Source organism: Monodelphis domestica, chromosome 8, assembly GCF_027887165.1.
Source record: "Monodelphis domestica isolate mMonDom1 chromosome 8, mMonDom1.pri, whole genome shotgun sequence".
Classification (NCBI taxonomy): domain Eukaryota; kingdom Metazoa; phylum Chordata; class Mammalia; order Didelphimorphia; family Didelphidae; genus Monodelphis; species Monodelphis domestica.
In genome coordinates this window covers 155,682,007-155,698,148 of record NC_077234.1, presented here as the reverse complement: position 1 = coordinate 155,698,148, position 16,142 = coordinate 155,682,007, and the positions used below count along the sequence as shown (strand labels likewise).

At 35.9% G+C, this 16,142-nt stretch overlaps 1 protein-coding gene across 2 annotated transcripts in view; it reads right to left on the bottom strand.

The window, feature by feature from the left end:
• Positions 1–16,142, bottom strand: part of GPC5 (glypican 5) — a 2,135,463-nt gene that overhangs the window by 1,688,726 nt on the left and 430,595 nt on the right. The gene's annotated exons all lie outside the window — the stretch shown is intronic.

Below are 16,142 nucleotides of genomic sequence, written 5' to 3'. Positions count from 1 at the left end.
ACTAAATGCCTTTTTTATTATTTAACTTTCTGAGCCTTTTAATAATGAAAATCAGAAGGATTCGCTATATATCTCTATTATATAAAAATATATACTACTAATAATAAGGAACATGTTAGGGCTAACATGGTAAAAGAAGTAAAATTATCTTTCTTTTACTAAATGTCTTTTATTTTCAAGGCACTGCATTTATTTCCTGGTTTTCCCCCCTCCTTACATCTCTTCTTCTTGCTGCTCTAAGAACTCTACCTAGTATTTTTCTATCTAAAGCAAAAACATAGAGAAGGCAGAAGAGCAGTAGGATATGACAATGGGTATAGGTTAGCCCTTTGGAGATAGTGGCTCAGGTGAGGGGGTGGAGGAATAGATCCCTGTAAAAGACAAGCTGGTATAAGAATCTGGAGATTTGAGGGTGGGTAACAGGTTTCCCAGGGATCCTTCTACCACCAAAGGACTGATGGAGGTAAGGTGATACAGTGTTGAGAAGATGAATGGTGCAAAGATAAAAGCTCCTTGCTAGTTATGGTTGTGCCAATGTTCTTCCACTACTAATCATACCCAAAAGAAAAAGAAATTGATTCTTTAAAATTGATTCTTTCCTATAGCTTAAGCCTAAGTAAAAAAAAAAAATATATGAAGTCATATAAGTCACACTTTTTGCTAAAAGTAAGCAATAATAACATTTCACTATTAACTGAAGGTTGTAGAGAATATAAAATGCTGCTTTTCTAAGCTCTAATTGAACGCAATATTGCCTTCAATTATGACTTTTTAAAAAGCTTTTGTTGTGAGGACAGATCTATAGGTTTCATCACACTACTAAAGGTTTCCATGATACACCACAAAAGGTTAAGAATGCCTGCTTTAGACCGATTTGAGGATTCTCAGCCTTTTAAATTGCATGTAGAGTTACTGCCATGAACTTCAAATGTGGCACAGTAATCACTACCTTAAAATAAAAGATAGGCATTATCTGTCAAAACATTGTTTGAGAAGATTAGAATTATTTTAAAGATTATTTTCAAAATTATCCACTCAGTCACTGTCATGGTGGTTCAACAGGGGCCAGCCTCTTGTGAAGATCTGAATAGAGAAAAGATCTGTCCTGAAATTGTTTAGAAAGCTGAAATTATCAGATTCCTATTTGTGTGGGGGGTGTAATAATTACATCTTCTGGAGCTGATCACTGTCTGAAATGATATCATTTTGGTAAACCGGGTAATGCAAACTTTGTTTTGTCTTACCAGCTCTAAAAAAAAGACTAGCAAAAAAGTGCCCTCCCCATTCATATACAGGCCACTCTTCCCAAATATGGAGTATATAGCCTTAAAATGAAAGATCTTTCAAAGAAAACATAAGCTGACATTTTTCAGTCATTAAAGGATCTAAGATCTCACTGATCTGGCAATCTGTCCTGTGGTGCAGAAAATCCATCAACACCTCATCCTGTGCCACACTTGTCTGTATCCTAGAGAAACCTTCTAGAGGGGAGACACTCCCAGCCGTAGCCCTCCCTTTAGTTATTTTGTTTTAAAATATTTATGTCAGGGCAATCCAAGAGCTGCCTAACATTTCTGGCTCTTGCTTTTCAATCAATCCATTTCCTTTTCTGGTTATTTTTTCTTGTTGATATATATTATACTATTTCTTATTTGTGATTATTAAGTAGTAAAATATTGCTGTCTACTCTCCCCCACCTCTGGGTGATACATATGCTATGGGGAGGCACCCAAAGGACAATGAAAAATGGTACCATAAAACTATAGTAAACATTGGTGTATTTTGTGAATTTTTTTTCTAAATGTATGTCAATAAGCTTCTGATACATGCACACACACACACACACATAGTATAAAACATAATATCAAATTAAAGGGTATCCAAGAAAGTTAGAGAAATTTAGAAAGTACAAAATAGTCTTTTTTGCTACCTGCCTCTTGACAAAGATGATAGACTAAAGATGCAAAATGACATTAATATGGAAATTTGTTTGGCTTGACTATGCATATTTGTGACAGGGTTTTCTTTTTTCTTTTTCCCCCCAGTGGTTGGGGTAGAGGGGGAGTGGAATGAGAAGAAAAGGTGGCCAAACAAATACATTCTCTTTGATTAATCTTTTGTAGACCAAGCGGCTGCTTACCTTCCCAGGCATGATGAAGTTAGGCATAAATGAGAATTTAGGGGAAATGGTGACATGTCTTCAAAATAATGCAGTAGTTTCTAAGATTAAAAAATTCATCAAGCCTGCAAATACTAACATGGCAATGGGTTCAAGTCAAGAACACATATGATACCAGTGGAATCACGCGTCGGCCACGGGGGGTGGGAGGGAGGAAAAGAAAATGATCTTTGTCTTTAATGAAAAATGCATGGAAATGAACAAATAAAATACTATAAAATTAAAAAAAAAATTCATCAAGCCAGGAATACATGTTATATGTTGGAGCTGATGTTTAGCTTTCTAATAATCACTGTTGGAAAGGGCAATTATGAGATTAGAGGGTGAGAATTTGGATCATGGCTCAGCCTTTCACTGACTGTGTGACCTTGGGTGAAGCATACAATCTCCCTGAAATGGGAGGCCCTCATCTATAAAATCAGGATATTGACTAAATGACCTCTTTAGGACTTTACCACTTTAAATCAATGAACTTATGACTTTACACGACTCTTCTATGAATTCCAAAGAGCATGTATAGATTTTGAAACACAAAAGCTATTATGCTGTTCTATTTTCTGTTAAGCCACTGATCACATGTGTAAAGTCAAAATGGCTAGCTTAATATAGATGAGAAAGCCTAAAATTTCTGTGAAAAGAGAGCCAAGGGATCTGAGTTAAAATCATAGTCTTACTTTGAACTATTTGTGTAAGCTTTCGCAAATATCAGTCCCTAGTTTTGCTCTATCTCTCATTTTATATGAGAGTTAGAAGGAATATTAGAGATCATCTGCTCTAAACTCTTGGCCCAGGCAAGGGTAATGGGGACAACATCTCTGAAAACCAGATACCCAGAATCTGTTTGAATAATTTCTATAAATGGCAAACTCCCTAACCCAAAGGAGTCCATTACATTTTTAAGCAGCTATGATTGTTAGTCTGCAATAAGAACTTAAATTATTATTTCTTCTAAAATATTGACTTATTTATTCTATTTTAACATAATTGTTTTTCTATAAGTTTTTTACAAAGTTTCCTTAGGTTATTTCCTTGATGTAATAAATAATCAAGAAATGATTTTTTAGTAAGTCTATGCTGTAGAAAAAATACACATCTGTACAAAACAGTTCTTTTTCTGGTGGCCAAGATTTGGAAACTGAGGATGCCCATCAATTGGGGAACAGCTGAACAATGATGGTATATAAATGTGATGGAACACTATTGTGCTATAGGGAATGATGAAGCGGATGGCTTCAGAAAACGATAGGTTTTCCTAGGTAGACTTTGTATGAACTGATACAAAGTGAAGCAGGCATAAATCAGAGAATAATTCCCACTAGAACAATCAACTATGAAAGACTTTAGTACCTTTAGTCAACACAATGACGGAGCAAAGTTTCAAAGAACTCAGGATAAAAAATGCTCACCTCCTCCGGATAGAAAAATGATGGACTCAATGTAGATGGGAGCATTTTTTTTTCTCTTTTCTATACTTATATGTATACTTGAGGTGGGATAGAAGAGTAAAAATATTTGAAGACACATCAATAATTTTGTTGCAATCTACAGCAGAAAATCGGTAGGAAAAAAAAAAGAGCATGATCCAGGCATTGAATTCATTATGGAAGGAAAGGAGAGTTCCTAGCGTTAGTAGATAATACATCTCATATACTTTATTAGGTGATAATTACTGATAAAGTGAATCCCAAAGAATTAGAAGTTACTGAGTACTGGTGGAAAAGGGAGTCTGGAAATGACAATGGGAAGTAAGGGGCTTCCTGACTCTCTCACCATTAGTAATCAGTTAGGAGCAGTAATAAAGATTCAATTAGTGCTGGACAGAGTGCCCAGGAATGTGCATCATGAGGAGGGAGTCAGCAGATGCAAGAAAATGGGAGAAGTTGGAAAGGATAAGTAGGGGGTATAGTGGAAAGAGTGGGTGGATCTGGACTGGAAAGTTTGGAATTTTAGCTGAAGGCAGAGGCAATAATGAAACAATCAGTGGCAGAAATGGAGAACAGGTTTTGTACGATGACAACAAAGGTTCAGAATTACTGGATAGGGAGAATATGATAGGTTGGACTACTGTTCTTTAATCTCTAGGGATTTTGTTAAATTCCTTTTTTCACAGGATTTTTTTCACTTTTATGTATGGTATAATTTATCATCAATGTGATATGGCTATTTACAAATATACATTTTTCTACTTGAAATTTTAAGACTTGCTATTGTTTTAGCTGATTATGAGCTAGGCTTATGACCATATACTTTTTTCTTTCTTTCTTTTTGAATCCCTTAACGTTCATCCTAGAATTAATACTGTATATTGGTTCCAGGGCAGAAGAGTGGTAGGGGCTAGAAAATGGGGGTTAAGCAACTTGTTCAGATTTGAACCCAGGACCTCCCATCTCTAGGTCTGGCTCTCAATCCACTGAGCCACCCAGCTGTCCTCTGTCCTGTGCTTTTTAACATTTTTATCAGTTACTCAAATAGGGACATCGATGACATGAGTATAATCATTTGCAGATGACATCGAGGTAGGAAAGATAACTAATTGAATGCCAGAGTCAGGATCTGAAGAGATCATGATAGGCTACCTTCTTGATTCTTGATTATACAATATTGGACAATATTTAATAAGATTAAATTAAACAAAGGTAAGTAAGAAGTCTTGCACTTGATTATGGTAAAAATCAATGATGTTTGAAAGGAAAGGTGTGAATACATAGTTGCTATTCAGAAAAAAATATTAGTTTGATATTTTAGTAGTTTTCAGGAAAAGATAATAAGAGTCAGGATGTGTTATGACATCTTTATAAATACAGTATTTCTTCCCCCAGTCACAAAAAAATTAAACTGAGCTATAAATGCCAGTTTCCAGATATTGAAAACTAGAGACTGTTCTGAAGAAGGGAACTAGAAAAACAAATGAGTTTGGTCTATGTAAAGAGGAGGATTGGTTGGAGGAATTGGGAGAGTGAAAGTAAAGAGGTAAGGATGACTCTGCTTTAAAGCCTGGGTGGCTGAAAGAATGATGGAACCTAAAAGAATGTACTTTATACTACTAGAAACTAGAAAGGATAGCTGGGAATCCAGAAGAAAGATACTACCATTCCAACTTGCCTTTTTGGTCTCTTAAGACAGAAGAAAAGTCAAACAATAAGCACTCATGAAGGATGTAAATGACAGCTTTTGTGTTAAGTTCTGGGGATACAAATAAAGGTAAAAGATAGTGCCTGTTGTCAAGAGGTTGACAATGTAATTAGAAATTTAAATAACGTTTCTTTAAATACATCATACATAAAGTAAAACACTTTAAATTAGGACCATCGTGCTGCAGGCTTGCTATTACTCCTTCTACTTATCTACACTTCCCAATGAACCTGTTTAAGGGCATCTTATTATCCCTCTTAACACTCCAACTTACCTGAAATCAAAGTCTTAAATTTAAATAAAATGAAAAGAAAATAAAGCCAGATGATGCCTTCTTATAGTGTAAAATTGAATACATTGTAAAATCAATTGAAGCATCTTCTAGCTATTTTAGAGTGAGAGAAGGTCCATCCTCATGGGGATCTTGCCATCGCTTTCAAGATAAATTAGATTTCAATGGGTAATGTTCATGAAATAATGGTGTTATAGTAACCTCTTTAGCATGACATGAACAGGAATTTTATGACCATTTTCATTTTTATTATTGCTTTCTGATAGATGAAAATTATAAGACATGATACAAAATGCCCATTACATTTTAAGGGCACACTACAATAAAGCTAAGTACTGAGACTGTGCACGAATAAATGAATAAATCACATAAACCATAGATAATCAATAGATTGTATAATGTACTTCTCAACTAAAAAGAAGTTTTCCAGGTTGAATTAACATTTCTGTGCCCTGCAAATCCACAGGGAATTCAACAAAGAATGTCAGCAAATGATTTATTACTCCTTTGCCCTTTTGTAGACAGTTTATACCAAAAACTCTATTAGCCCCTCTGTATAGAGAAGCTTTGTTCTTATAAGATTTGGTTATCCACCATGTTTTCTCCTGGTGTCCTTTATAGAATTAGATTTAAATATTTAAATGAAAATTTATGATAATGTTCACTACTATTGCTATGAACCAAGGACTGATTTCCAAATTATTTTAATAAAAGCACAATAAGAAATTCTGTGACTAGTTGCAAACCATGGTTTCATTGAGCCTATTACGACTTAAATTATCAGAGTTTCCATTTCTGGTTTCTGCCACATGAACAACATTGGCCCTGATTAAACCCCGTGGAATATGTAAATGCTTTCTTAATTGAATCTTAGCTTGTTCCAATCTCTTTGCCAAAGCAGAATGACACTTGCTGACAAAGTATGAGGAAACTTTTTCTCCATCCTTTGAAAGACTAAATTGTGCAATTTATAACCTTACTCTTCAGGAATAAGTCATCTGCACAAAATAAATGGTGTATGGGTAATCAATCTATAACTCAATTTTAATATAATAATCATTAATATGGCAATGACAGCCTCTGACAGCCTGCCAGGACACTATTATGTGGCAAAATCATCCTTCACATTTGGTGCTGGGGGGGGGGGTGTTGATACCCCATATATGCACTCAGGTTACCTTTTTTGATTCATCTATTTCATGCTAGTAATTTCCAGCAAAGTCTTTTACTTAACTATTGAGACCTGGCCCCCCAAATGTCTACAGATGAGACAAATACAAATGATCAGAAATAGCTAGCTCTGCTAATTGCCTCACGACTTAGAGGAAGATAGCTAAAAAGGAAAGTTTATTAAAGAATGAACAGTTTAGTCATTCTAAAGAACTGGTAGTTCTTTCCTTACCTACCTAAATCACTTCTAAGATATACTGTATACTCTGTTGTAATTCTTCTAGGCACTGTGAAAGAATAAAAGTTAAGAAGGATCCCTGCCCTCCTAAAGCTTCTAGCTAATTTCTTTTTTTAATGTAGAATATTAAGTTAAGGAAACTAAACCCATGATCACATTTCTCACAACTCTAAACAGTGTATTATTATTATCTCCATTTTGCAGATGAGGAAACTAAAGATCAGATAAATAAAATTAAGGCCACTTCACTTCAATGGCACCATGAATTGGACTTCAATGAGGACAAGTAGGAAAACAATACATAAATATGAGTTATAAGAAAATAATGCATTCATGAAATTCTTTACTCCATTGTTTTATACAATTTCTCCTATTTCCATATGAAATAATTAATAAATGTAATCCTTTCCCCCCTTCTCTCTCTCTCCTCTCTGCCTCCTCTTCATCCTCCTTCCACTTGAACTATCCCCCAATTCTTTCAGTTTTCTCAGGTTCTTCAGATTGAGATCTAGAAGGGACTTCCATGGTCATTAATTCTAATCTCCCTAATTTTGCAGTTATAGAAACTATGACTGTCTAAAGATCAAGTAATTCAATCATTGTTACATATGTAGTAAATGGTAAAGTCAAACTCACAACCTTTGATTCCAAATTCAGTGTTGTTTCCATCACACTGCATTGCCTCATTTATAATATGGAATTTAGCCGTAATTATGTTATCTGTGATGAAGGGTAGTGGTAAGGATGAAACGAGATAATGCATAATCAAGTGTTCTATAAGTGCTATTATTATTTCCTGTAATTTCTTCAAGCATGTTTAATATTTAACCAACCTCTTCCTGCAATTAGTATCCCTTTCCATGTTCTTTGCATTTTTGAATGGCACTTCCATTCTCCCAGTTATCTAGATACTCAGGCAGTACCATATAGTAGGAAGATTACTCGATTTGAGGTGAGATAAATTACATTCAGTTCCTAGCAATGGTGTGTCCCAATTGTATGGCTTAGGGCAACTCAGAGTGTCTCTCTGTACCTCATCCTTCTTTTCTTCATCATTTGAAAAATGGAGGAAATAATACTTACATTACCCGTATAACTACTTCACAGAAACAACTAATAAACCATATATATGAATATATGTATATATGCATGTACATATATGTGCTAATTAAATTTAACAATTATAAGAGTCAACTTTTACTATTAAGTACTGTTAATTATGCCTCCACAAATGTTTGTCCCTCTCATTCTATTTGTATTGCCAAACATTACTCCAAACCATCATCAGCTGCAGCCTAGATTAACGAAAGAGCTTCCTGCTATTTCAGACAATGAAAGTCTCCTTTCAAAACTAAGATGCATAATGTTATCAGGATGATCTTTCTAAAATGTTTCCATCATAGGCCCTGCATCCCTTAAAACTATACTAGGGCTTTAATTGTCATCAAGATCCTGTCTATAGCTTGAGAAGCATTGCAACCTTTGAAAGTTTCTTCACAATTCTTTTAATAGCCCCCACCCATGATACTCAGATACTCAGGTAATAGGAAAGCCCCATAAATTATGCAGCCTATTTCAGTTCCATTTTAGATGAGCCAACTGATGGGACATCCACATCCTCCTACTTTCACCATTAGACCAAGATTTCATAGATTATTTAAATCTTCCTCTTTTTCTTCTCTAGTTCATTTTACTTCTATTAGTTATGCTGCATATTTTTACTAGTTATACTACAAAATGCAAGTGATCTAAACATTTCTTTTCCAAATGATTGTACTTTTACTATTTGCAAGCATTTGTTTCTCTTCTTTCTTCATATTCATTTTTTCAGGTTTTCTCCTGGTAGCACATCCCTCCAGACTGTTGACCATTCTTATTGCTGTTAATTTCATTTTTAATTGTCACTTTTCTGAGAGCATTTTGGTTTGGTTTTATTTAGAACTAGTGATTTATAGAATGAGTCTCATAATATGTCCCAGGTTTCATGATTTCTGGCGTGTTTGGCTGCCAAATGGTATTATAATATGAAGGCTAATGTGTTTGTCTCTATTGCCTCTTTAATTATGAATAAATATTCCAGTTGGACACAGACTGAAAATTCTTTAACTCATATTTCATGCTCAGTTGCATTTGAGTAATTCAACACTTCTGGAAACCAATAGGTAACTTAAAGTAAGGGAAATAAATGCTACAACTCCTTCTATTCTGGTTTTCTCCTGGCCTCTACAACATCCCAGCATCTAACGTAGAGGGCAGGGAAACAAAGTCCCATTCAAGATGCAAGGCTAAAAAGAGGTGGGCTCAGGTGAACTATGCCAAGTTAAAAATACTTTGCTGGATGTCTTTTTGGTACAGATTAGAGCTGGATAGCTTAAATACTTTTAGGTATTCTTATTTATATTCCTCAATTCATGCCTAAACTAAAAAGACCTTTATAGAATGACTCCAAATAGATCAGAACCTCCAAGGTAGACTCCCCAACTATGATTCATTTTGTGTTTGAGAAATATAAAACAAAAGCAAATGGTACCCCATGCTATCAGTTTAGGAAGATATGTATGGCTGAGGCATCATAATGGGAATTGACTAGGGCAGTCAAAACAAAATATAAAAGAATCAGAACCCTAGTGAAGAAGAAAATTAGGAAAATTAGAAAAAACATCACGTATCTCACAATCTTTCCCAGATCTAGGTCTGGTTAGAATAGTTCATGGTGTTACATCTACTGCCTTCTGCCAGGCATTCTCTTCTCTAGGGATGCAGAATTGGGTAAACCCAGCCAGGCTAATTCTGATTGACAGCTTTGAGGATGGATATGATAAAGGGACTCATTCTCGTGTATTCCTCTTACATATATACAAATATACATATGTGTATATGAATATATATACACTATATTATAGTATATGTACCATATAAACCAAAACTACATTGCTCCTCTCAGTCTAAAGCAATTGCTTCAACTCTACTCATGTTACATGCTCTTACAAAAGGGCTTTATTTGCCATCACTCAGTGGCTGCTCTGATGGCACTTACACCAGTCTCATTCACATATTCTGCTCAAGTTAAATCAACAAATATTCCTTAAGCATCTGCTATGTGCCAGGTACTGCGATAAGCTCTGGGGATGCAAAGAAAGGAGCCACAGCCTAATGCAAGGCCCCCAGAAGGATCAATCAGTATTCATTCCATTCACTTGTTTCCTCACAGCTACAGAGCTGCAGGAGGAATCTCACAGAATAAATACTCTCCCCATCATGCTGCCCCCATAACCTCTTTCGCCTGCAGAGTCCACTCTCCTACTGTACTGATGATTAGAATGTTTTAGCTGTCCAATGTGCAAACACAGCCAGAGTTTCTCTGTTTCATCTGCCCTACGATGCCGTCAACCAGGGACTAGGAAAGGGGGTGTATTCACAGAGAATCTGGCAGAAAGACTACACTTCTGCTGGACGGACTATAATAACAAGCCTTATATTTGAGTGTTTTCAGGAGTTACAGAACAGTGAACAGAGTATGAAATATGAATTGCAAGGATTCACTCGGAAGTTACAGACAGTTTAACAAATATTCTGTTTCTAGCCTGACAAGAGAAAAATTCTCAGAAGGTGGCAATAATTTAGACCATTACATTCTTTCCAAAGAGCAGGAGGAAAAATCACAATACCTTCAGTGAAAAATCTGATTACAGAAATGAGCTCTAAAGCACAAATCAATCACACCAAGAAAATATGGTTTTATTCCAATAGCCATTCCTGCTTGTATGGATGTTATCAGGAAATGTTTTGACACTGACAGTCACATAGTGAATGAACAGTCTGTAACAATTATTTGTGAAAACTACAAAACAACATCTAGCTGCTGGATCTAGGAACGAGAAACTAACAGTGTTGAAAGTCTAACGGGACAGGTTTAGAAAAGCGTAGGAATGTGATTTTCTTGTCTAATGTGTCCTCTTTGGTAAATACAGGATTCTTCTAAGACAGTACAGAGAACTAGATTTAAGAATAATCCAGCTTTTCTTCATGAATGTGCATTTATCTCCAAAAAAAGAGAGGGGAAAAGCTTACTGCCTAGGCTGCAAGGATTTTTATGATGAGTTCTGAATCTTATCATTATTATTTAACAGGCCAAGAATAAGGGGTTTGGGATGTCAGCATGTCAGGGCTGGAGGGAACTTTGAAGGTCATCTAGTCTATCCCCCTTTATTCAGTTAGAAAAACAATATCTAGAAGACGGATGAGACGGTCTGCTATTTTGAAAAACCCACAGAGGAGTTTCTAGAATACCTCTCAGGAACGAATTCCAAAGTTTAACAATGCTTGGAAAACATATTCTGTAGAAATCTTGTTGGTACATAGTTATTGGCATGTTTTCTCCTCTGGAATATTGTAAGCTCTGTAAAGGCTCACTGGGTTGAGCAGGTTTATTTTTATTTGCTTTTTAATTGTATACCCAGAGCTTAGCACAGTTCCTGGCAGATAGTAGGCATTTAATAAACACTTTTTTTAAAATAAATGACTCTCATATCTAATGAAGTCATTTGTACAGAATTCTAAATCCTATTTCTTCTTCTTCTGAGTTGATATATATATATATATATATATATATATATGCATATATATATGGGAGATATATTTTCTAGTCCTTCAAAATTGAGCCACACTAGTAAATTTCTAGTCAGCATAGATATTAATGGAAGGATAACTTCATAATTCCTCAATGCTATACTGCTCCATCTAAACCCCACTATTTTATTCATTTTAAATTGTGGTGGTGTTTCAAAATACCTTTTCCAAAATTCTTCTGCAATGATTCAGGGTAGTGAGGAGGTGGCTTTGCATAGGAGCAGGCAGTGACATAGTCACCTGGTATTTAAGAAAATCACTTCTGTAGCTGAATGGAGGATGAATTGGAACGAGGAAAAATTTGAGTCTGGTAGACTCACCCATAGGCCATTTCAATAGACCAAGCATGAGGTGATAGGGGCTTGCATTACCATAGTAACATCAATAGACAAGATTATTAGAGAGATGCTACAAAAATGAAATTGAGATGTCTTGGCAACAGATTGACTATGGAAAGTAAGAGGTGTTAAGGAATCAGAGATGATGCCTAGACTGCAAGCCTGGGTGGCTGGGAGGAAGGTGATAACCTTAGAAGTAATAAGGGAGTTGTGAGAAAAGGAGAGTGTAGAGAAAAAGTTATTGAGCTTGGTTTTGGAAAAGCTAGAGATGTCTAAAAGGCTGGTGGATATATGAGTCTGGAGGTCCAGGAGAAAATGTAGGGGAGGATAAGTAGGTTTGAAAATCATCAATAGAAAGATGATCATTAAATCCAGGACAGCTAATGAGATCACCAAGTAAAGTAGAATAGAGGGAGAAGGGAAGAAGGCGCTGAGGGGAATCCTGAGGCATGACCTGAATAAGGATTCAGCAAAGGAGACCAAGAATGAATGGTCTGATAGGAAGGAAGAGAATTAGGAGAATGTGATGTCTCAAAACCCTAGAAAGAAAACTATATCAAGGGGAAACCAAATTTCAGTTTTAGCTAGAAAACAGAAGAAATGGGAAAGGAAATGATGCTTGCTGCTGATGAGACAGGCATTCCCCAGGGCACAATAGAGGGGTTGGATAGTGTTTGGTTGGAACTTTGGAATGGAAATAAGGGATTGGATAATGATGGATGGAGAAAGGGGTGTGAATGATGACCCCTAAGGGTTCAAAATTACTGGGTGTGCTGCATTTGAACAAAAGTATGTTCATCATTGAGTGGAAGACACCATTCCTCTCCCCAAAAGATACTGGAGATTATGCAGGAGAGGGTACTTCGGGAGATAAAAGACCTGATCCCTGACAATGTTCCTCTTTCTCTTCCCTTAGGGAACAGAAGTATAGGAGATGCGATCCAAGGCTGAAAAAAACGTTGCTCCTCTTTGCAATGGAGGCTTTCCCAATTGGCAGAAGATGGGATATCAGTTTGTCAGGAGGGGAGAAGAGCAGGAGGTAGAAGTTTTATTGTGCTGGTACAGATAAAAATCAAGTGCAGCAGTTCAACAAAATTAAAATATAGACTATATCTGACAATACATATAGTACTCCATATCCATTCTCCCATCTCTACAAGAAAGAGTAAAAGGTGATATACTTTATCTTAACCCATTTTAAGGAAGAATAATAAAGTCTTAACTATGCTAAAATTTCCTTATTAGACTACAACCTCAAGGAGGGCAAAAACTACATAACAATTCTGAGGAAATTATGCAATGAGCCATTCTTCTTGTCTCAAAAATTCAGAATTATTTGTGATTCTTCTTTCTCTCATTTGCCCTCAGTTTCTCTCTCCAGTCTCACATTCATAATCACATAAGGATAAACTTTCTAACATTTTACATGGCATTGTAGATAAAAAAAATTACTCTTATTCTAATCAAAATTTTGATTTCTTTTATTAATCTTTATTATTTGGGTTTCTGGGCCACTTCTCCTGATTTGGAGGTAATTTGACTATTTGAAACATGCTCATTGGATTTTTTATTAATTTTTTCCAGATTATATGTTTATACAAAGTTTAATACTGTTGATACAATTATCAATAAATACCAATACTCAGGGCAGCTGGGTGGTTCAGTGGATTGAGAGTCAGGCCTAGAGGCAGGAGGTCCTAGGTTCAAATCTAGCCTCAGAAACTTCCCAGATATGTGACCCTGGGCAAGTCACTTAACCCCCACTGTCTAGCCCTTACCACTCTTCTGCCTTGGAGGCAATACAGTGTTTAAAGGGGTTTAAAGGGTTTAAAAAATAAAAATAAATACGTGCCAATGCAATTTTCAATAACCATTGGCTATTAATATCAAGTAAAGACATGGTACATTCATGAGATACAGAGCCAAAAGGGGGAAAGACTTCATTTGGTCATTTAACTTTCTTATTTGTGGAAGAATCCCAAATGGCTCTAAACTCATGGCTATCTTTGTGGTGTGTAAATCACTCCACTCAATTAGCCCATCATAAACTCTAAATCTTGCAAACTTTAGCTTTAATGTCTATTGAATCTAAAACTAAATCAATTTTATTAAGTCTGTTCCTTAGAGTAAGTTAAAGAGTATGATTCTGTTTAACTTTTATCAGCTAAAAGGACATGTAAGATTTCTGTATGATCAAAAATAATTTCTCTGTCTCTCTGACACAATTAGAAACAAAATAAGCCTTGTTACAATTTTATTGGAGTTCATAGTAATTTTTCTGAGTTCTGAACCCATGCTTATACATGATAAAACTTAGATTGTAATCTCTGGAATGTTTGTGGCATTATAGCATTATTCAACAGTAATTAACAGAATTCAGTGGGAATATTTTTCACCTATCAATCTGGAGGCAGAAAAGCTGAATTCAAATCCTGCCTCTGCTGTTATAGCCTAGGTAACCTTGATCAAATTGCTTAAACTTTCATAGTCTTACTTTGCTTTTCCATAAAATGAAAAAAATTGGGCCAGATGCTTTAAAGCTATGATTCAATATCTAATCACTTCCATTCCCTTACTCAAAAAATTTTAATAGCTCCTTATTGCTTATTAGGTAGGAAAAAATATTAAAAGTTTTAGTTGGGAATTGAATCTGTCCCCAAACAACCTTCACAGTTTTGTGACAAACTATTCAGCCTCATGAATTCTAAATACTAACAAAATTGAATTAGTCTCTCTTTTTTCATCTTGGTCTGTAATGGTGATCCTATGGCAGGTATGCCAAAGATGGCAAGCAGTGCCTTCTCTATGGGCACGTGGAATACCCCCCACCCAGAGTCTGTTACTAGAAAGGCAGAGGGGCTTGGGTTTAGCTGCTCCCTTTCTCCTCTTCACCATACCTGATGACATTTTTTTCACATCACCCACCCCTCTGCCCAGCAGCCCAATGGCAGCACTTCCTCACTCCCATGTGTAGGGTAAGGAAAGTGGGGCATAGCACAAGGCCTCTAAGAGGTTCACCATCACTGTTCTAGGCCTTTCCTGGCCTAGCATTTCTCTATATGTTTATGTCCCATATCTATAACTATTTCTTGAAGCATTTTGACTTCTCTAAAGTTTTTACAAACTTTAAAGGTTCAACTCCAGGGCCACTTTTCCTATTTGCTTGTAATTTGATTAGTTATTTACAAATCACTAGTTGGACTAATTCCTGCTCCCCCCAACCTCCTCCATTCCTTCAGGATTACACTCAAACCCTACTTTCTGCAAGAGGTCTTTTCTGACTGTCCCCTTATGTCTGAAATAAAACCTTATAAGAATGTCAGCTCTTTGATCGCAAGGACCACATTATTTGTCTTTTTTTTTTATCACCAGCGCTTAGCAGGATGTCTGGTATATTATATTAATGCTTGTTGACTTACCTGAACCCCAATCACAATATTATAAATTCTTTGAGCAAAGAGATTATATGGATTATTTTAGTTTTTAATTCTCAAAAGAGAAATATGAGAAATACCCATTGGTTTGCCCCACTCTGACTTGATTTCCCAACTCCCACTATCCAGTCCTAGTGCCATTCTAATTTTCTTGTAAATAAAGATAAGCATGGAAGGGAAAGCATGAAATATTTTCTAATGTCCTCCCCCTCCCTCAGAATCATCTATTAACAATTTTTCTTCTCCACCTCATATAGATAAATCATTTTTTATTCTAAGTATTCTAATAGGAGTGGAGAGCTGATGAAATGAGTATTTGAAGATTTAGATATAAAATCTATGGAATAAAATTTTATTATTATATTGCTTCCTGGGAACTGTTTTTATGGCTTTGTAAAGTAATCTCATGGATGAAAAGTGGAATAGCCTGTCAGAAAAAGCCTGTGCCTATAATTCTAGGAGAGAAAAGATCTCAAAGCTGATTCTATGGTATCACTCAATAAAGCACCTACTGGAATGGAGACTGTGGTAGAAGCATGGAGAGAGAGAGGACTTGTAAGTCAAGCATGCAAGAAACAAGCTAGGGGCCTGATCTGCAAAATCAAGGAGAAGGTTCCAAATGGAATGTTCCCAGGAGGAAAAGGCAGTTGAAGATGACCAGGGGAGAAACTGGAACTTCTGATTCTGTCTCTGACTCTGGGAGTTGAAGCTGGCCAGGAGGATTTGATTC